General features: G+C 35.9%; 1 protein-coding gene across 2 annotated transcripts in view; it reads right to left on the bottom strand.

Annotated features, from left to right (window-relative positions):
- The window catches only part of RET (ret proto-oncogene), a 228,755-nt gene that overhangs the window by 134,436 nt on the left and 72,473 nt on the right, over window positions 1-21,846 (bottom strand). For both annotated transcript variants that reach the window (XM_064430306.1, XM_064430307.1), the window contains exons 3-4: window positions 5,386-5,663; window positions 3,734-3,812 (exon numbers count right to left, since the gene is read on the bottom strand). The gene's annotated coding sequence lies outside the window, so the exon portion shown is untranslated. The remainder of the gene's footprint in view (window positions 1-3,733; window positions 3,813-5,385; window positions 5,664-21,846) is intronic.

Consider the following 21,846-nt stretch of genomic DNA (forward strand, 5'->3'; position numbering starts at 1 on the left):
CTATCTTACACTAGTGGAAAAAGCCAAACTTTTTCCACTATTATCAGCCTCACAAAGTCACAATTTGTCCCTTTGATATGGAAAGTCTCAGCTTTGTAAACAGACTGCTATTATAATAGTTTTCTGGCTCTTATTAGTGGAAATTTTCATTTTCTGAGATTACAGATGCCAGAAATGGTCATTCTTGTAAAAGTAATTGTATAGATATTGCCCAAATCCTATACTAATACACAGCTCAGACATATATGCAGTTATGGGAGTCATACAGAAGACAAATATAGAAAAACCAAATTCCAGTTTAGTCTCCAGCATTGCCCAAAAATACTTAGCAAGGATCCTTTCAAGTGGGTCATCAGGAGGCATTCATAAAGTGGAAAATAAATCAAAATGTCATTGACAAGTGTTTCCTATTGGCTCTAACACTAGGAGCAGGATTTCTCTGAACATGTGCCTAAAATGCTTTCTTTTGATGCTGAGGAGATTGGATTTGGCTTCTTTACATCTGATGGGTGTATCTGCATGCCTTGGAGCTTGAGGTCTGTTTAACAGGATTAAAGCTTATTTGTTTAATCTAAATGATTATCTTGTTGAAATAATGCTGCCATTGAGAAAAGCAGATGCTGAAGCTGGCCTTTCTAAACTCAAGGCAAAGTTTGCCATGAAATATAATAATGACTATTTTGTCTTGTCTTTGTATTCTGGTGTCCAAAATCTACATTATTTGCAAAAATAAAAGTAGTATCACAAATTTATTTGCTATACTACTTGATAAAAATTACCTGCTGTATCTTAAACTGAACACTTGAATCTGTCTTCAGCATAAACATGGAAATCATAAAAACCTCTACTCGTCCTTTGCCTTAGCACACCTTTCAAATCTCACAATCTTACGAGATTCCAAATCTGAACAAGCAGACCAAATACTGCCATTAATGTACAGTGCACTACTGGAGGATGGGAGATGAAAGAGTTGCTGAATGTGACCTGCACAAATGACAGCAAAATTTCACTGATCACCCTGGTGAGTCTGCACTGCTGGGGGCACCATTCTGGCCCTGGCTTGGTGTGACTGGGTCCTGACTATGCCACTCATTTCCTCCTCCCTCCTACTTTTATCATTTGCTGCCACGGGCACACAAGAATAACCATGCCAAGAACCTGATTCAGCTGGAAATGTTGCTGGGGCGGAAGAGAAGCAGGGACAATGCGGATCAACAGGAGCTGCCTGCAATTAGATTGGCTTAAACTAATCTTGAAACAACACCCTTAGAACCCAAAGAGGCTATTCCTCTTTGTATCTATTAAGATGTGCAGAGAGTCAGCTACCTCATTTAATTGCATAGGCGTAGCTAAAAGCTATGAATGAGAAAGGAAGGAGATAGCCTTGTCTGAAACTTTATAATGCAACCTGGTGCACTGTAGACATAATAAAATTATTTGCTAAGCCAGTCCACACATTAGAAGACCAGCTGCCTAGTGTCTAACTATGAAATTACTCTGCAAATGAAAAGCAGGAATAAAGAGTAGCCAAATGGAAAAATACTTCCTGACCCAGCCAAAGAAAATAATTTACAACAGTTTCCCAGCACAGAGAAAGTAAAAAGGGTACATGCAGAGCACTGGGATGTAGAAACTGAACTTCAGGGTAGTCAGCATATAATGAGATATTTGAATGGGTGTTTCAAAGACCCACCCAAAGTTATCTGGGGGAAAGAGAGCTAGACCTGTTACACAGTTAAAGACAAAGGATATTCAGTTTCTAAAGTCTGACATGTAAGAACAGCAATTGACAGGATATCAATATTTATGTTAAAGAGAAGTCATCTGCCTCTCCATACCTCTTTTCAATCAGTGATCCCCAAGTTCTTTACATATTCTGTATAACTGTTGCAAACCAAGATTATTTCTCCAAAGTGGGTAAAAGGAGTATTCCACAATATTTGTCCACTCCTAAATGGAACTTAGAGCAATTTATAGCCATGGAAATAGCCACACATCTGCCCCATTGCATATCAAAGACCCCAGGGTATCATTCCTTGCGTGAAATGAATCACAAAAAATTGTGTTCGCCTTCCCTCATGTTTTTCACCATAGGAGTTACATTCTCAGCAAGTTTAAATTACCTTAACTTCAATTAACCTAATGGATCTATATCAATTTATTCCCACAAATAACATGCCTTGAGTATTCTCATATAGCATTTAGCTGTGACTAAGAGAATTCAGTTCTAAGTATTACACTCCTTTTTTTGCCCCCCAAAAAATCCAGCTTTATACTTTTGCCCAAAAGAGCTGTGGGACTATGGTAAGTAAAAAGAAGTGCCTGCCTTCTTAATCTTGTCATCATACAGCTAATTAAAAACATATCCTTTTTGGAGGCCCAGGCCCTGGAAAAACACAAGTTTTGGCAGCCTCGTCCTGGTTGCTAGTATATGTTTTTTTCATGTTATGCAGTTTTGGACTGAAAGTGTTCTGCACACAAGAGCACCAAGAGACATGTTTTCTGCAGATACACACAGAGAGTTGAGAGTGTAATTTGCACTGTACTGCTTGCGCTGTGCTCCTAACAAGAAAAATGCTGTTAATATAAAAATTTTATACCTAGCTACTGTCAGGTTTTTTGTGTTTTTTTCCAAAATTCTAAGAATTTAATAGAAGCTTCCTTCTTTCAGGTATACCCTAAATATATATAGATTGACATAAACAGATTAGGGTCCACAGATGTCTGGTGACCCACTGGCTCTCTAGGATAATGCAACTGAAATAAGCATTACTGAGCATCGTCCCAGAGTCACTGAGGAAATCAAGAAAAACTCCAATATTTTAAGACCACAGCAGAGTTCAGCATGGAAGACAATTCCCCCAGACTTCCATGCCTCAAATTTTGGAGAGCCGTGCATTTTTAAGAAGAGATGTGGAGTTTCAAAGGAACTGCTACACTGGAATTGGTGATGGGTTCTTCAGATAAGGATACAATTTCTCTAATTTTCAGTTACTCGATTTGTCAGGCTTTTTCATTGCTTAATTTTCACCAGATACGTAAAGCTTAAGCCTTGGCTTTTAATGTAAATACTGAAAACTCTATACCTTAAGAGCAAGGTGATTTCAGTCACTTGGTAAGTGGTAATCTTTCCTCTGGTACAGTCCATGAAGAATTTCATTCACAGGAATAAAAATAGAAGCCTTTACAACTTTATTTTAAATGTGATAGAGAAAAATACAAGCACACTGAAGCATTAAACTTATTCTTACTTGTGTTTGGGGTTTTTTTTGGTCAGAATTACAGCATTAAGCCCTCTTATCTACACAAATTATAGGATTGCAGAATTTGCCTCTGACAGTTGCATGCCACCTATCATTTTGCAACATAAACCAATTCAGCAGGTTATTTGGATTTTCCATGTAACCAAAAATTTATGTCAGAGCACTCTCAGTAATGAAATAGTTGGTATTATCAAAGACTCTGATAGTACATAAGAAGGCACAGTAGACAGAACAGAATACTGAGAAGCAATAAAAGAGCTAAGTAGAAGGCAGTGATAAAAATTGCCTTATATTTGCTAATACAAGCAGGTGAAATCCATTTCCCATGGCATATAGTGTTTCTTTTCCCTCTTTGACTTACAACCCAGGGAAAACATAGACCAAAAAAAAAGCTGTATAAAAAAAAGTGCAGCTGTGCACAAGAAAAAATATATTCTTACACATGTATATGTATAAATAGAGACATTCACCTTTTGACTGCTTGAGACACCATCCTGAACATTTGGTAACCACATCTACTGGGAAGCAGGAAACAGAGAAAATCTTTTCCTATAAAAGTGAAATGGAATGAAAATGAGCTCTCTAAGTTCAGTTGCAGGTTACATAATCCAAAACTGAGTCAATTTACTCCTACATTTAATAAACTTAATCAACACCCTGTCACCAACTGACTTTTTAAGAAGACTTCTGAGATTTAATGAGCTCAGCTTGAAGCTGTCATTGGACAATATGGACATGGGAATTAGTCAAGATTTCTGCAAAACAAAATTACAGAAAGTGGTGTTTGGCAAAAAATGAACTCAAATTTATCTTAGAATATGGTTCTCTCTGAATAGAAAGCAATCACGAAAGCATTAAAATTTGCCAGTCCTACTGAAAAATCACCAAGTACAGATATTAATGTAAATAATTTATATAAATTTTTAAATAAAATAAAATTTATATTAATTTATTCCTTAATTTCTACTCATATTCTCTAAAATTCTAGAGAACACAAACTTGCAGACAAAAAAGGACATTTTATCCAACAAGATCAGAGGAGAGGTGGAAGGAATTTCACAAACAAATTTATAGCTGTCTCCTTAGGAACATATTTTAATACACCAGAAATGTTCTACTTCACTTGTTAATGAACTCAAAAATTAAGCTTTTCTGAAATGCTTCCAACTACATCAGATTTTTTGCAATGTTGATTCAAAAGAATAAAGAACTCTTGGGTTGTTTTTCTTTTTCCAGAGGTAAGACAGAATATCACTTTTGAGAATATTCTATTCTTAACAAATGAAACTGAAAAAAATAAGATATTCCATCAGGAAATTTTTACTGGGATAGAAATTGTTATGGACCTTCAACAGGAAGAGAATAAATTGTATAAATTCTAGATAAATTGAAAGAAAAGAACCTGCAAAATTGAAGCATATTGAAACGAGGATGGCTGATGCAGAATATAATATCTAATTTCCAAGTTAAAAAAAAAAAGAAATATTACCGCTTTAAGAGATACCTGCTCGAGTTACGAAGAATCTGGGAGTCCAATCATGAAACCAGCCCTGCTATAAACTGGGGAAAGTCTAAGCAGAGGAAGAGTCACCCAGCCTGTGTGTTTAGTGCAAGCAGAAGAGGATGGAAACAGAAGGACCAGTATAGAGCTTGAAAGCATTTCAGTACTCTCAGGCTTTATAGAAGCAATGATTGCAGTAACGTTTGGTTGTTTTGTGACTATAACTGAATGAAATATTGTGGTACTCAGCTAATTTTTACTCATCTGAGCTGCCAACTGCCTGTATGGTAGCCATTCAGTATTAATGCAGTTTTGGCCCAGGGCTTTCATTTCTGAGTTTCTGTTTGCATAGTCTCAGATGTGGTGACAATGTCAGTATGCTAAAGTTTCTGTTGAAAGGCTTTTTATACACTTATATGGCAGCTTGAGTGTTTGTGACTTCAAGCAGAGTATAATTCAGTGCCACACTGACACAGATAAAATGCATAACTTGAAAAGTTCTGGGTTTGTTTTTTTTTTTTCCTTCTTATCTGTTAGCAATGCAAAACATTAATAACTGGATTCATATTTCTGGAAAAACTTACATTAGAGCCAACGAGGCAGAACTACAGCATCACTCACCTCTGTCCAGCATGCAGTGACCTGGCTCTTGTCACTCCCACCACTCACCAATTTGTCACTCTGACACAGGAGCACGTGCACCAGTTTGTCATTCTGTGCTGGGCTCCTCTGAAGGCCAAACTCCAAACCACCAGGCAGGAGGAGCCTTTTGGCACTCTGTGAAACTGTAGCAGGAATCAATACAGCTGTCAGGCACTGTTTAATAGGCTTTTTTGTACAAGTGTGCTGAATGACAGTTTTCAGCCTGCTTTCGCCTCCTCTCCCCTGCTTTCCTCATCCTAGAAAAAAGGAACCAGAAGAAAAAGAGCAAAACAGTAAGGTTCAGCACTTGGTAGCTGATATTCCACCACTGACACTGAACTGGGACTTCAAAATGGTGCCTCTGTTTTTTACCTACAAAGTTCCTATAAAACTGCCAGGGCATGAAATTAATGCCAACCTGAAAAGCAACATTTTCCCCTTCCTTCTCTAATTACAAACAACTACTAAACCAAGCTGTGTGCAGAATCATTAGATCAAAAATGTGCATATTGCATTTGTGTGTTAAGGAATTTGCAGTGTCATAGTCAGAGTATGGGCATGAAAACACAAGATTTGGGCAAACACCTGGAAGTCTTCTTCAATAATAACCAAAGGCATTTAATCCAGCTATGTAACATCCCCACACATACACCTACAAGAGCAACTTTTGTTTAGAAAGGTCTAAAGGTGTTCTTTAACACAAATGATCACTTTCTTGAATGTATTCTAAACTTTGCAATATTTTTCAGAGATTTCTTACAGATTAATTCTCCTGACCCCTTTTAAAGCACACATTCCTGAATACTGCCAACAAACATTCCAATAATTTGATTCAGGAAGACAAAACCTCTATATACCACAACTGATCCTTCCAAGAAAATGAAAGCAAGAGGCAGCTTTGTTTTAAACAGTAGAAAACTTTCTCCTGCAGGCTCTTTTCTGCAGATATTAGGTAACAGATTTTCCATTTACAGCTCATGATAATTTTTGTCTCATTGACATTGTAAAGGGAAAATCACCACAAAATCAAATCCACAGCAATGGGCAGCAAAAGGAAACTGTTTAAATCCTCTCTAGGTTTGTTTTTCCATTGCTCTACAGTGTCTATGCGCCCTCCATGTAACACTGAAGGAAACCATTCAATTTCTAGTGAGGGCATCCACTCTTTTCCATCTTCAAGGTGAATATGTTGGTTGAGAAGCAGTTGGGAGGATTTAAAGACTTGCTCTAAACTGCAAAACAGGTGAAGGGCTACTGGCCAGAAGCTGATACAAACTCAGCAAGCTGGGCAGGAGCAGGCTCAGCTCAGAAATCTGGGAAGTAACTTAAATGACAGGGACATGGCTCATGCTTTTGGGTCTTTAGAAGATTTGTGTTTTTCCAGGGAGGTTGTTTCACAGTGCTCCAAATACAGGGTAGGTTTTTCAATTGCATTTTTTCAAATACGGTGTGCTTGCAGTATAAATTATTTATATTTCTTCCTTGCATCAGTAAAAAAGAGAACAGGCATTGTTTTCACAAAAATAGTTATCAGACACAAAAAGATCACAGTGAGAACAAAAATGTGAACAAATATGAACCATGTACAGACTCAAAGTTCATGATGACTTGAAGACTTCAGATGACTGAGGGTTTAACAGAGGACTTAATAATACCTTACTAAAACTCTGAGAAGGGACCTTGTAAATATATCTGGTACAGATGGAATGGAAAACAGAGCCAGTCACAATGACTAGCAAGCAAGTCAAAAACCAGTCCGAAATAAAATAAGTACACAGTGAAATTACTTTAGGAGAAAGCTTAATAGATTTATTATTTAGTCACTCAACATGAGGCTGAGCACTGTCCAAGGGAAACAAGGCAGAGGCATAAACTCCTGCTTCAATTTCAGTGGAAATTTTAACCACCCCTCTGGCTAATGCTTTACACATATGTTGATGTCAATAACAAATTTCAAAACAAATCACCTATTGGGTTACAAAAATGCTGTGAAGACAGTAGACAATCAGCTGTTCTTCCTACTGGAGCAGCAAAATCAGTAACAGTGACTGAACTAACCCAAAATCTCACTCAACACTATTGTGCTCATATATATAACCAAATACATTTGGGGTTTTTTTAATCAACTGTGACTAAACAAGGTAACATTAAAAGATGTTGAAAGAGGGAATCCTTTCTTAAAACTGGAGACACAAAACAATTTGAAATCATATCAGTATTAATTTGTAAAATGTAAATAAATTAATTTAAAATCCAATGTTAGCAATTAAAACTTAAAACAAATGTTGCAGAAATAGTTCAGAATTATAAAGATACATGAATAATTTAAATATTTACCATGAAAAGTAACACAATCAAAGAGGAAGCTACTTGAATAAACAAACAAGATTAGGAACAAAAAGCTGAAGTAAACATTTCTTTAAAAAGTGAAACAGCAACACTGTGGGCTTTTATACTCTGAAGGAAGGAAAATAGTTTTCCTGTTCACAGGTTTTAGGAGAAGTTATTTTGCTTTCTCAAATCAAGGAGATGGGCAAAACAAGAGACAGCACTTTGGAGCTAATTCATCTCCTTGGTAGAGCTATGCTGAAAGTTCTGAAATGTTTTCATTGAAAACAAAGTAAAAATCACCCTTCTACTGGAATTCAAAGTATGAACTGTTCAGAGTGTGGACAAACACCTCTGCATAACTTACAACCGCATTGTCCCAAAAAGTGTCACTGCACGAGTGTAATGTTTAATAAAAGTAGCAGAAGAAACAGATTTCTCAATAATTTCTTTTAAAATTCTCAAAAAAATTATGGCATATCTCTGTCCTAATGATGCCACAGTGTGCAGCTTAGGGACTCTGATCAGACACTCTGTTTTTCCAAATGGAGCAGATAGACATGAATCAATCATGCCCACTCCAAAACAGGAGCATTCTTCCTTGTGACCTCTACTAAAATCAGTAGTGTACTACTAATGGCTATGAACAATGCTGACAAGCACCTGCAGTAGGGTGTAAAGTTAGTTTTAAACGTCTGTCTCTGGTCCCTTATCAGTAAGCTGCAGAGGCAAATGGTGCTTAATGTCTCATCTCCCAATAAGAGCTCAGCCTGAGCAGTATCAGAGCCACTGCTAAACTGTTTATCATTCAACCATCGTGCTCCAGTCTCAGCTTACAAAACATAAATGTTCTTCCATAGAGAGAGAAGGAAAACAAAATCTATTAACAACACTGACAGGTTCTTCAACTTATCAATGAGAGAAAACACTAATTTAAAAGAAGTTCTAAAGAATTAATCCACTTGGCTGAAGATATAACACCAAAAAGAAAAAGAGTTGTAGGGAGTAGACAGACTGTCACTAGTGCAAGCTCTGGATAGCCTTGCTTTAAAGCTGATTTGTCCAAATTATCTTAAACTAAGCTTTCCCTTGCTGTTTAGTGTAAATGTCTAAAGCACTGGGAAGTAGCATGAAGCCATAAATGAGTGATATTTAACCAATAAGACATGTCACACAAATAATTTCTGGACCATTAATGAATGTCTCAGGTGTATTGTAAAGCATGGAGCCAAAGGTCTGGATTGTCTTATCTTTCTCATAAAACAGGAATCATTAAAACTGTGGGAGGAGGACATCAAGGAAGAGTCAGACTCCTGTGTTTCCAGATGGATGTCATGGTTAAAATACATCTCACAGCCAAGATGAGAGCTGTATTTTTGGTCAAAGACTAATTTCTGCAATAGGAAAGGTGACTGTATTTTGGTTTAAATGTAAAGGTTTACCTTTCACCAATCACTAAATTAATTTCTAACTTACACACTCTGGCACAGGAATTTGAAAATTTTGCACTTTCAAATTTACCCACAAATCAAGGACCAACCTAAACTATTTGGAGAGATATCTATGGGAATTAGGAGTTGACAATCTTTTAAAACCTGTGCCGAGTTTCTTGGGATAACAAGGAGCAGGAAGATGCTCCTTGTTATCCCAAGATAGTTCCCCAGTAGCAGAACTTTCTAGAGCCCTATGAAGCATTTTGAATAACTATATAGTCACTATGTGCATCTTTTTCTCAATAGTCATCTGTCACCGGGGATTGTGAGCTGCTCTTTTCTGTTCTTGTATTTCCCAAGAGTGTGTCCCCTCTGCAGGGTCTCTACCTGCAACCACTTTCACACCTCCCCCCTGGAGTTAAAGCACAAAGGCAGGGTGTTTGCATCGCATCATTACAGTAGTTTGCAGCTTCAACATTACAATCAAAACCTAAAAGAGACATTAAAGCTATCCTCCAGTTTCCAAAACCTCAGCCAAAATTGACTCTTATTTCAATGGTGTAAATTAACTGTAAGTGCAGGGAGGAAAAAAAAATTGTCCTTTTATTTGAGCAACATAATAGTTTTCCCATTTCAATGTCCATATTACAAAGTAACTATGTTACACCATTTCACCATTTTTATTTACCATTCTACTATGGATATGATCAGATATGGCACACAATCAGAATTATCAATTTGCCTTTAAAAAAAAAGAATAATTACAGTTTATACTAAATTTTTTCACTAAAAAAGTAGAAACCTTTACATCTAATTCAGTCCTCAGAGCATTCAAATTCTTGTGATGCTCTGTTAGTCAGAGCACTACCATGTACATTTTATATAGAAGGTAATTTAGTTTGACAGCAATAATGTTTAATTTCTGGTAAGTGACTTGTTTCTCCTGACTGTGCATCAGTAAAAAGCTGTGAGAAAACCCTTAAAGTAAAAAATAGTCTTATGTGTTTTTCTTTAGCTTCAGGTACAACAAACTACCCAAAGGATTTTATCAAACACTTTAATCTCAATATTGATTAGGGGATGAAGGAATTTGTTGAACTTGTTGGTTTTTAATTGATTTTCTACAACATGGACATTATGACTTCCCATTTGTTGGCTGTCACAGATACTGATCAACAAAGAAATACTTAGATATAATGAACGAACCAACCTCCACAGGCACAGGGAAAAAGCCACAAAGCTAGCCCCAGTCCTCAGACAATTCTCAGGGTAACCTGTAAGCATTATTAAATAGCTGACTGAAAGAAGAGGTGAACAATCCTTATGCTGATCTCTTTGTAGGTAGCAAACCTCGTGTTATCAAACACACACCTTCCAGAAGAGTAGAAAAAAAGCCACATCTAGTAAAGAACTGTGTTCTTGCAGTTCCACATTTCCTTCAATTTCCCATTGAAGCAGTGGTTTGTTACTAACCAGTAACTCAGGTTCACATAAAATACTGCTGGAATATCTTGGGGAGTATCACACTGGTAAAGCAGCTTGGAAAAATGTCACATTCATCAGAGGTTTCTTCATCTACTAAATCAATATTTCATATTTCTAAACATTTTCTAGTCTTTAAAGCAATAAAATAGTTAAACCTGCAGTGCTGAAATGAGGCTGGAGTGAAAAATTTCCCAGCAAATGACCCAGCAGTGGTGCGCAGGGATTTGTAGCACACCATGATGTCACACCCAGCAGCTGTACAGAAGGGAGCTCTGCTGAAAGGCCACTGACAGCACACGAGAAACACTGGGGAGAAGGTTTTTTCTGACTTGCTTGCTAATCCTCCTCCTCACAGCTGACAGCCCTGACACCTCAGACAAGGCTGAAAATTAACTGTCCTTACAAAATGAATGAACAAGAGTCTCCTAAAGCTGAACAGACTTTGAGCTTATGAGTCCTGCTGGCTGGCAACTCATCTTTGAGTAAGGGTCTCAGGAACTTTTCTTAAAACAGCTTTTCTAAGACTTTGTGTCCTTTTTCTGAATTTTTCAGCAGAGGTTACAGATCTTTTGTTTCCCATTCTCATGAAACAAGTCATCTGCTAAACAGCTTAGCTCTTAAAATGCCTGAAAGCAGAATGAACACACACATTTTTCTTCTAAAAGCTCCAACTCATTTTAGGATTATTTTAATTAGGGTTGAATTTTCCTGTTTTGATAAAAAAATATTTCCAACCAGTGCTCACAGGCTGAAAGTAACTGCATCATTGCCAGAGCCTTTTAAAATTAAAAAAAAAAGCAGAAACAGCAGAAGTCTGGGTAGACAAGTGACCTCATAAGAAGGGTTGCTGCTGAGTATTCTGCCACAGAACAAAAGCTATGCATGTTTTTTAAGAAATGTGTTTTTACAAATTGCCTGGAAATTGTCCTGGATGTACCAGAGGGCAGAGGAAAGATGTTGCTGGCTAATGAACCATGGAATTACAAAAGGTGAAAATGAAAGAGGCATATCAGGTTAATAACAAACTGTGCAATACCTGTATAGACTTTCCATTTTTCTGACATTTTTCTCACTGTTTTAAATGTCTGAACCTAGTGGGTTCCTATGTCTTCCCTTGAGATTCAGTTCCACTGTCTAATAAAAACTTCCTGTCAGGAAATTTTTCATGATGTTCGGCCTAAATTTCTCTTCTCTCAACAGCAATACATTACTCCATGTTATAAGCTCTTCTTCTTCAAGAAGATAAATTATTCTTAATTTTTAATGTTTATCCTTCACAAAAAGTTATTAACCATTATGTTTTTAACTCTCTGTCAGTCGGCCAAGCTTTAAACATACAGATCCCATAAATCAGATATAACACTAGATTTTTTCTCTGCTGTCCCTGAAATTACATTACATTATTTAATGCTGAGACTCCCATACAAGGGGGAAGGTAAGCAGGTGGCTTGTAGACTACTTTTACCCCAAACAATATTATTTGTTCCTTAAGAAAAAATTGGTGTTTGGCTAGAAAAAATTTTAAAAAATACACAGCTGCTCTATCAGGATTCTGGTTTCTCAATTCTGCTTTAAACCTTAGAAACACTCAACTTCCTCCTAGTTTATAGCAATAATTAAATTACAATGGCCCTTCCAGTGGATGACATAAATAACAATTGCCTGCTAGCATTTCAGTCTTTAGTCCTTCTGAGCTTTCCAGGTGTTGCTGGCATAACTGGAATACAAACACCTGTAGCATGCTGCATGCGTGTACACTGCATAAACACTGAAAACAACTATTATTACTGTATTAAGTATATATTCAAGTCTTGGCAGGGGTCAAAATCCAGCGCACAAACACGGGCTTAATGGAAAATCTTTCAGAACTGATCCACCACTGCAGGTGAAGTTTTCATGGGACTAGATTTCTATATTTTGGTATGTTCTTCCCCAGTATTCATTCAAATCACATTCTAGCACAATATTTAAGTGCCTAATTCCTGACATAATTTGGGCCCAAATTGAGATAGATAATTTTGAAGTAGCACATAAAAATGTGTCCAATTTGAAAAGCAGTTTTTCTTCACCAGTTTAATTAATATCTTTGAAAGAGACCAATGGATACCTTGCTTTTTTATATTTTCCTTCTAATATACCTGGTGAGAGTCAAGACAAAGTATGAGGGGGGAAAAAACACCAGCAGAAACTGTATGCATTTATTTTTGCTCAGTAATAGCCACACAGAAGACCAATAGACACAAATTTGGAATAAGTTCGACCCAGCTGGAAAGGAAGAGGATCTTTGCTCTACAGGCCAGATACATTACAGGCTGGCTGTGGGGTTTTTTTTTGGTTTGTTTTTTTTTTTTTTTTTTTTTTTTTTAATGCTGCAAACAGGATACTTGACCATCAATATTTTTCAGTATGACTGAAAATTTCCTATAACTGTTTTCCAAATCTTTACCTTATTTCCCAGTAGACTTCAGTATTACATTGCAATTTCATATTGCATATAGGACTATGGAAGTAATGAAAGCAAAAACATCACTGTGATTACCTAAAAAAGGGTTATGAATAGGAACAACAATGAGAAACATAAGGGGTTCCTTCACCTGCAATGAAAACTAACTTGACTCTACCTAAAACACTTTCAGGGTCAAAAGGCTCTGCAGTTCTAGTCCGTTCTCACAATAAGGAAGCAAAAAAAAAAAAAAGCACATTGCTTGCATTGAGTCAAAACAACAATGAATTTGCAGTTGAAATCTGAAACAATGACAAAAGTAAATGTTAGGAAATACTTAGTTTGGTCACCTTTACAAGTGAAATCTGTATACAGACTTTAAATGAGGAGGATTAAATGGAAGAGTATTTAAGGTTTCTTTCTAGCCACATCATTGCCTCAGTATATACTTGGCTTTTGCCTCACTCTACCTCATAGAGATTTCACTATTTCAGTACTTTAGTGGGACACAAACACATTCTAATTTACATTTAGCTAACATTAACTTTCTTGCCAGTTAGAAGCATTTATGCAGTTGAGAGGATACAGTAAGCATATGCAAGCATCTGATCAGTTTCCAGTTCTTTTACCTTTTGTACTTCATGAACACATATTTAAATATCAACTTACCTTCTGCACTTCCTGCACTCTCTGCACACATATATATCAACTTTGCACCAGCAATTAATAAGCTCTGATTGAAAGCCCTCATGTCAATTCAAAGACCAAATTATTACAGCAGTAGCTAGAGCCGATTTGGATCAGGCTTAGGTGAATTTAGAATAGACTAGTTTCAACAGGTGAAAATGCCTCAGAGTCTGAATACATGTTATCTAGTGATGTCCACATTTGTGATGGAGAAATTCATACAATAATATAAATATATTTAAATTTTTAAGTTCAATCTTTAACTGAACATGGGAGAAAATGTGCCATTATTGTTATATTTAATGGAAAGGATTGTTTGCTTACCAGATTACATGTGCATGATGAAATTGTGAAAATCAGCAGTGGAACACCAAGGCCATATTTACTATATTTGTTCAACAGATCTGTAGAGACCAATTTCTTGCCCCGTCTCTAGGAGAGCTCAGCCCAAGGCTGAATGCTGGCCATCCCATAGCTGCACCCTCAGAAGCAAGGCAAGCTGGCAACCAGCAAGAGCTCACAAACTTGCAGGACAGACACAAGCCAAATTCCTCCCTCTCAGCAGAACTAAGCTCACTGCTGGTGTTGGCTATTAGTGTACCAGTGACTACCACTCCCCCTTTTAAACAAGAACACACTCACAAGAATTTTCTCAGACACGTCTGAAGAGCAAAGCAGGGGCCAGAAAAATAACTCTAACCACGTGTAACCCTAAATCCAATAGTAATTGAGACTTAACTCTGGGGTTTCTTCCTTCTTTTTGACACAGTCTATTGACCAATATTCATCTTCATGGCTCACTGAACTCAGTAGACTGCTGAGTAAAGCTGGAAGACCATTCTTTGCATCCAGTCTTGCAGCACTGAAAGTATCATTGTACACAGTTAAAAGTTATCCACTGTTATTTTTTGCTTTGGAGAACACAATACAAAGGCCTGCTTCAAGCACCATTGTACTTTCTGGATTTGTATTCTTTGGACATTATGCTACTTGGGAATCGGGTTTTACCTCAGTAAATATCAGAAAGCACTGCTGAAGAAGTAATGCATGTCAAGTGGCCTGCAATCCTTGAACAAAGCAGACCTTGCTCTCCCCATCATCATTATTCACCAGACATGGCAGAATGAAAGGCTGAAAGGATCAAAGAGCAGAGCACCAGCAGTATCTACTAATAATTGACAGTGTAAGCAACACCACTAATCAAGGCCAAAATACAGGACATCATAAAGGACAGACATTCAGGTTTTCTGGCTTAGCTGACATCATTTAAACTGGGACCAGCTGAGTAAAATGAAAGAAGGTACATTAAATATAAGGAAAGTTTTAAGTAAAATAAGCAAAAGCAAAATTTCACCTGATAAAATTAAAACTAAACATGAATTGATTGCAGCTAACATAAGTCTCTGCTGAATTTTTCTGATCCTTCTTACATAGCAGATAACTATTACATATACATAGAAATATATAGTTTGATCAAATTAATATTGCTTTTGTATTTTACATTTTAGATTTGTGTATTCCTTAATGTTTCCTTTAAGTAAAATATGACAAAGTAACAGCTCTCATCTCCCAAAAAAAAAAAGCTAGGAAGAAAATGAAAGAAATCCACTGATACTGTCATAAGAAAATGGTTATGATAAAAAGCTCTGGCTGCTGTCCTAACCAGTACTGACTTTGATAACCTCTTTTTCTAGAACTTGTGTGTTTGTCAATACAACCATTTCTAGAAGCAAAATCTCACTACATTTTACCTTCTAATTATTTTGTACCCTAAGACAAAAATTTGTTTACTTTCATTGTAGTCAGCATTCATTGCCTGTAATGCTAAACAAAGAAAGTGGCTGAGTGACCAGAACTGTCTGATAATAAATAGCAAAAGTTAGGCAACTATGAAAAATTGGGTTTTCTTTTTCCAAGAAACAAGCAAGTCATTTAGATATACTAACATTATTTGAACTTGACCCAGAAAGTTTAACTCTAGTGCAGAAGTAATTTAGTTTCACCAGCTCATTCAAGCACTGACTTCTCCGCCTGAAGTGCCAAGGTTTCCCAGAAATGAGTGCTAGGCTGGCTGGTTACACAGTTTGAATTTTGTGTTTCTTGCCTACCAGCTAATTCATAAAGGTTTGCAAAAACCTGCATACTGAGTAAAGCCTTTAACCATCATCAAAATACCCACATTTTGCAGTAAAGCTTTTGAATAATACAGTCTGTTTTCCATGACTACGGCCAGCGTCCCCAAAGTCAGCTCTCACACCTACAAAGCACTTACAGATAGAATTTAAATATTTTTACTACATCAAGTAGAGTGGGTTATTTTGCTGTTCTGAAAAGTACCTCAAAGGAATTTCAGCTGACTTACCTACAGAAAAATATTCCACGGTCTCAGTTTCAACAATATTCGAATATTTAACTAGTTTGAACAAAAAATGTAATTTAAGCTGCAAATATTAAGTCTTTAGACTACTATTTTTCACAGAGACAATGGGCAAAGAATAATCTGTCATTTTCATGGTCAATCTGAAGACTTTGTAGGGAGCCATGTTTACAGTTTCCAACTTAGTTGAGAACAATAATTGTTTAAAATTATTCCTATGCAAGATAATGGAAGATACTCTGATAAAAAAAAAACTGTGTAGTGGTTTTTTTCATTGTCAGAAGACAATAAAAAATGTTTACACAAAGGTCAAATTGCCTGTTTGAAATGAACCTGGCAGAAACTATTTGACCTGATAGCAACAGGAAGTACAAACCTTCAAGGACTGTCTTACAATTAAATATTTAGAATGACAAATGAATTATCATAATAAACACTTAGCATTCAGGTAGAAAATGACTAAGAAAACCACTTTTGCCCATTTGTGGTTTTTTAAAAGAAGGTAAGCTTCTCTTTCAATGTAAGGCAAAACTCATTCTTTATAGAATTCATTATCCATTGACAAAGAGGTTGATTGCATCAGGAATAAATGTGACCCATTTCCTTCAGAATCCCTTCAACTCCTTGACTTTTTAATTCAGAATATAACAAAATAACTTTCCAAACATAAAAATGGAAGCAGTAGTGTTACAATTTTACTAATTAGGGATCTATTTCAACGGAAAGGATTGTCACAAAAGTACACATTTCTCTGAGTAAACACCACAGCACTAATAACACAAGTATTTTTGTGTTTCTACTTCTTCAATTGGATCTGTGAAATCAAAGACAATTTAATCCCTTTCCTTATAATTCTAAGGCCATCCAACTCATTGACGTATAATCAGTGCTAATTGTAGCAGTTAACATTATATCCTCTAATTACTTTCCTGACAGGACTTAGCCAAGTGAATTCCTAGTGTTCTGTTTTCTCTGCCAGACTGTAGTTTAAAGTAAAATACTACTTCACTTTGCATCACTAGATCTAAAGTTTTTAATGCAATTTAGGGAAAATTATATTCTACATGACAGCAGCTTTGGATCAACAGAAGAATCCATTCAGTTTTGTGGTCCTTGTACTATTTCTTTTGCAAAATAAGCAAACATGAGAAGTTAATATTTTCATATTTTGTTACTGTTCTCTTCCTGATAGCGTGCCTGGCACATCTGGTAAATTACCTAAAAAGTTGTACTATAACAAGAATTTCTTTTTTAAAAACTAGAGGCAAGATAAATCACATCTTGTAATGCTCACACTCAGATAATCCGTTCTACAATCAGCTGCCCTTCGTGCAAGGCAGTGGCTGATACTGTCACCTGCAACCTGCTGCTTCTCCTGCACAATTCATGTTCTTTCCATCATCCTGGGTAACTTCTGTGCAAATCAAACAAAACTAATTTCACTTGCCAAGTTCCCATCCTTAACCTATTCTGTTACATCATATGATATTTCAGCGGGAAAGAATTAAATAGAACAAGCAGCTTTGTTTGCCATTCATGTTACTACTAAATAGTAATGCATTACTATTTCGTACAATACCCGGCCTGGTGATAAAAGAATCAGAAAAAATCCTTTGTTTTGTTATGTTTGATCTTCCACTCCAACTGAATTTAATTTAAAAGTATAATAAGCCAACAGAAAATATTTTTCCCTAATTGAGATGTACCATCTGCTCCAGTAATCAGCAAAACACATCTCAACTCATTTGGATGTTTGATGCACTGCTTTTGTACAACTGACAACAGGAAATATGAACATGATTAGAATACAAAGTAATGTTTTGTCCTAGCAATACTTGTTTTACACATGCTCTCAGTGGAGCTACTTCTGTGAAAACTAGTTGGTCCTCCTATTCTCCTACCCTAAATAAATTTTGTAAGTATTTCATTCTCACAGAGTCTAAAATAGTAATTTTATCTGCTAGCCACTGACAAAAAATGAATTTAAATGCATTTTATATTGGGAAATATCTGAAAAGAGTTATTTTTTATATTTTTTATACATAATTGGCACACAGATTATCTCTTCTGATGACTTACAGAAAACCGCATTCTAAACTACCGCTCTGTAGTTTGAAACTTCTTCCAATTCTTATAAACTCAAATCCTATGATTTTATTATGATAAAATTTTATTATGATAAAATATTTAAAATTTGGAAGTGAATTTGATAGTTTGTAATGGGATTCACTCCATGTACTAAACCAAATGTGGTTCAAAGGTGTGGGCTTGGGGTCCATTCTATTTTAGCTACTATTATCCTGTCAATATTGAGAGTATTTTGGTCCACGTAGAGCACAGGAGTTGTTCCAGAAAGACGCCTACAGCCTGGTAAGTGTGTTAGTTGTAAGAGAACTAAGTCTACAGAACAACCTGCATTTAAGATAGACATGGGCTTCTCCACCAGAGAAACATTTTAAAAGTTAAGGCAAACCAACTGAAAGAATAACATTAAAGAAGCAACTGTACCCAAATAAATCTTGCTTTGTAGGAGGATTAACCTGCTGTGAATCAATGACATTTTGTCTTAATCCCCTTGTGTACCTCTTACAAGAAAAGGATTCTGTCTTGTAGCACAAGGATAAGACAGAGATACTTAAATGTCATGCAAAGAGAGTTTTCCCTTTGATGTTGTGTGAGCTACACGTGGAATACCCTCTTAATTCAGGACACCGTTGATCAAGACAATCAATAGGGATTTTCTGGTTTATAAGACAGTTATAAAGTTTAAGGCTACTTTCTCTGGGAAATACAGAGCTAATGTTTTAGCTCAATTGAGTCAATTCTTTGAAGTAATTTGAGTGTAAAGTTCTTATTTTGAATGTAGTTTCACTTCATGAGACTGTTCCATATTTACATTGATAAAGGTTTTGGGTTTGTACAGTTGGTTTTCATGTTCTTGACACGAAACAGGGACCAAAGGCTGAAGCTGTTTCTAAGGTTGAAAAGTGAATGAAAAATTATTTTTGAGGCACCACAAAAGCTATATAATGACAAAATTTATATTTTAATTCTTCTATAAGAAGATAATCAAGATAAAGTTAAAAAGTTATGTGCATATTTCCTTTTTCTCATCTTTTAGAATCTGTGCAAAGGAAATATGACTTCAGAGCTCTGGACCCTTAAGTTCCTTCTCTGCCAAAACACAGTGTTCTTTTTTATTTTAATTATCATAATTATAATAAGTGGGGGGAGGGGTGTTTTATTTAAGAAATGAATGTAAGAAAAAAGGAAGAAGACATCTTCAGTTATATGAGGAGACAAGAGGTGCACAAAGGCTCATCTATTCTTGTAATATCTTAGCATCTTTCAGTAATAATAATTCTCAGTACTATGCTTTTTAATCTCAACTCAGATTTGATAGGAAGATTCCATTTATTTTAGATGCAACGAAAGTACTAAAAGCCAAGCAGTTTAGGAGCAGGGATCAAAAGACAATCAAGTGACTCCATTATCCCACTGAGTAGTCCACCAAATTATTCCAATTAACATTAATCAAGTGTTGTTATTTGCTAAGATAACAACTGTTATGAATCAAACACTTTTCAGCTCGAGTGATAGATTTCAGAGGTTTTGCATCTTAACTGACAACACTACTGTAAAAGTCAACATTCACCAAGACACTGTTTCAGTTCCATTTTAGTTTTGTTTGCAGTAACATGTTTTATTTTTTCAATTCTGCAAGGAGGATGTACTAAAATTTCAGATTTCTGTAAATTGTCTCCTTTGCTTGGTATTATTTAACTGTGAACATTTGTATTGATTTTTGGAGAATAACATTTTTTAATTGAATCAAATTCTTAACTTCAGAAATACAATGACTAAAAAAAAACAATCAAATTATGTTTGCTATATTTCAGTAGTTTTAATCCGTTTGAAAAAAAAATCATCCCAAATTTAGCAAGTTTTTCACAAGCTCCTAGTTCCAATGCAAACAAAGGCATCCAAATAAACCTGTATCAGAAGGAAATGTTTTGTTTCTCAATTTTCTACTCTAATTGAAAGAAAGCAAAGATGCTTCCTATTAACTAGATGTTTATATGGAAATCAACAACAACAAAATTAATTAGAAAACAAATATCTGATATTTGGACCTCTTCTGTCTTTCCATCAATGAAACTATTAGTGTGCTGGCTCTGCATAAACACTTGCACATTGTCATCACATCAGATATTTGATTTTCCTTAAAACAAGGCTATTAATTTTCTCCCACCATTGAGGTAATTCTTTAGAGAGAATAAGACAGCCTAATCTCCTTTCTAGTTATGCAGTTCAAAATGCCCATAGGTTATGAATATATTTATCTCACACTTTTCAATTCGCTGTTCTCAGTCTAGATTCTTTCAACTTTTATCTATGGGAAGAAAGACTTAAATGAATGGTTTTTTTCAGCTTATATGTGATCTTATGCAGTACAAGACTCTCATGAAAAAAACACATTTTCTCAGTCAGTAAGGTTGGGCAAAGGAAGAGTCAGAAGAGAAAGAGAGAAGCACAATAAGAATGTCTTATGCATGAGTTCCAGCTTTAATTTTTCTGTGCAAGCATGGAAACCTAACCATACAACATGCAATATTCCCAGTTCTACACTTATGTAGGTTATATGAGTCTAAATAATGAATGTGAGTTAAACCATACAAAAACATCACATATTCCATAATTTTCCTATTAATCTTTACATATAAGTAACTAACAAGCAAACTAACTACAAATCTGCTGTACTCGCAATATGTTGAGTTCTCAGCTGTCTCCCCTGACAATGTGTGAATAAAGGCTATGCAAAAGTCATTGTCACCCACAGGGAGGTGAGTGCTAGCCTTCTTTTCAGCATTTCAGGGTCCTACCTTGGGACCTATTAGCAAGAAGGCAGACTGCTTTATTATTTGAAAAGCTGTTCACTATGATTTATGGCCTTGTATTAGCCTCCTCATCTTGAGATATTAGACCATCATACTTTGTCACGGACAATCTGAGGTGGGGAAAACACAGAGCATTCATCTTCTCTTGCCATCCAGGACACTTCTTTTCATCTATTGTTTTTTCCTCTGGCATATTATTTCCTTGTAATCAATTTAAATTGAAAACTTTAATGACCTTCCCTGAGCGTTACACAGTCTTTTCACCTACTCTGAGGGTTTTTCTGCAAAGAAATTAAAACCCCAAAGCCTTTTAAAGTTTACAGTATTTTCCCTACCAAAAAAGCATACAAGTTTCATTTGTGATTATGAAAGGATTTCAGAAAATGACTAATTAAGCAGATCTAAAATACCCAGTATAAATATTTCCACATTTTAAGTTTATGGTTTAACCCCAGCTGGCAAATAAGGAACACGTAGCTGTTCACTCACTCCTCACTTCTCAGCCGGGGGAATAGAATTGGAAAAAAGTAAAACCCATGAGCTAAGAATCGTTGAAAAATTGAAATAAAATAAAATGCAATAATAATAGTAATTAAAAGGAGAAAGGGAGAAATAAAACCTAAGAAAGACAAGTTATGTACAATACAACTGGTATTGTACATACCAGCTGACTGATGCCCAGTCCTTCCCCAAGTACTGACTGGCACTTTCAGGCCAACTCCCCCACTTTGCATACTGGGCATGACACTCTGGTGTGGAATATCCCTTTGAACTGCTCAGGACAGCTGT

The sequence above is a fragment of the Passer domesticus genome, chromosome 8 (genome assembly GCF_036417665.1).
Source record: "Passer domesticus isolate bPasDom1 chromosome 8, bPasDom1.hap1, whole genome shotgun sequence".
In the NCBI taxonomy this organism is placed as follows: domain Eukaryota; kingdom Metazoa; phylum Chordata; class Aves; order Passeriformes; family Passeridae; genus Passer; species Passer domesticus.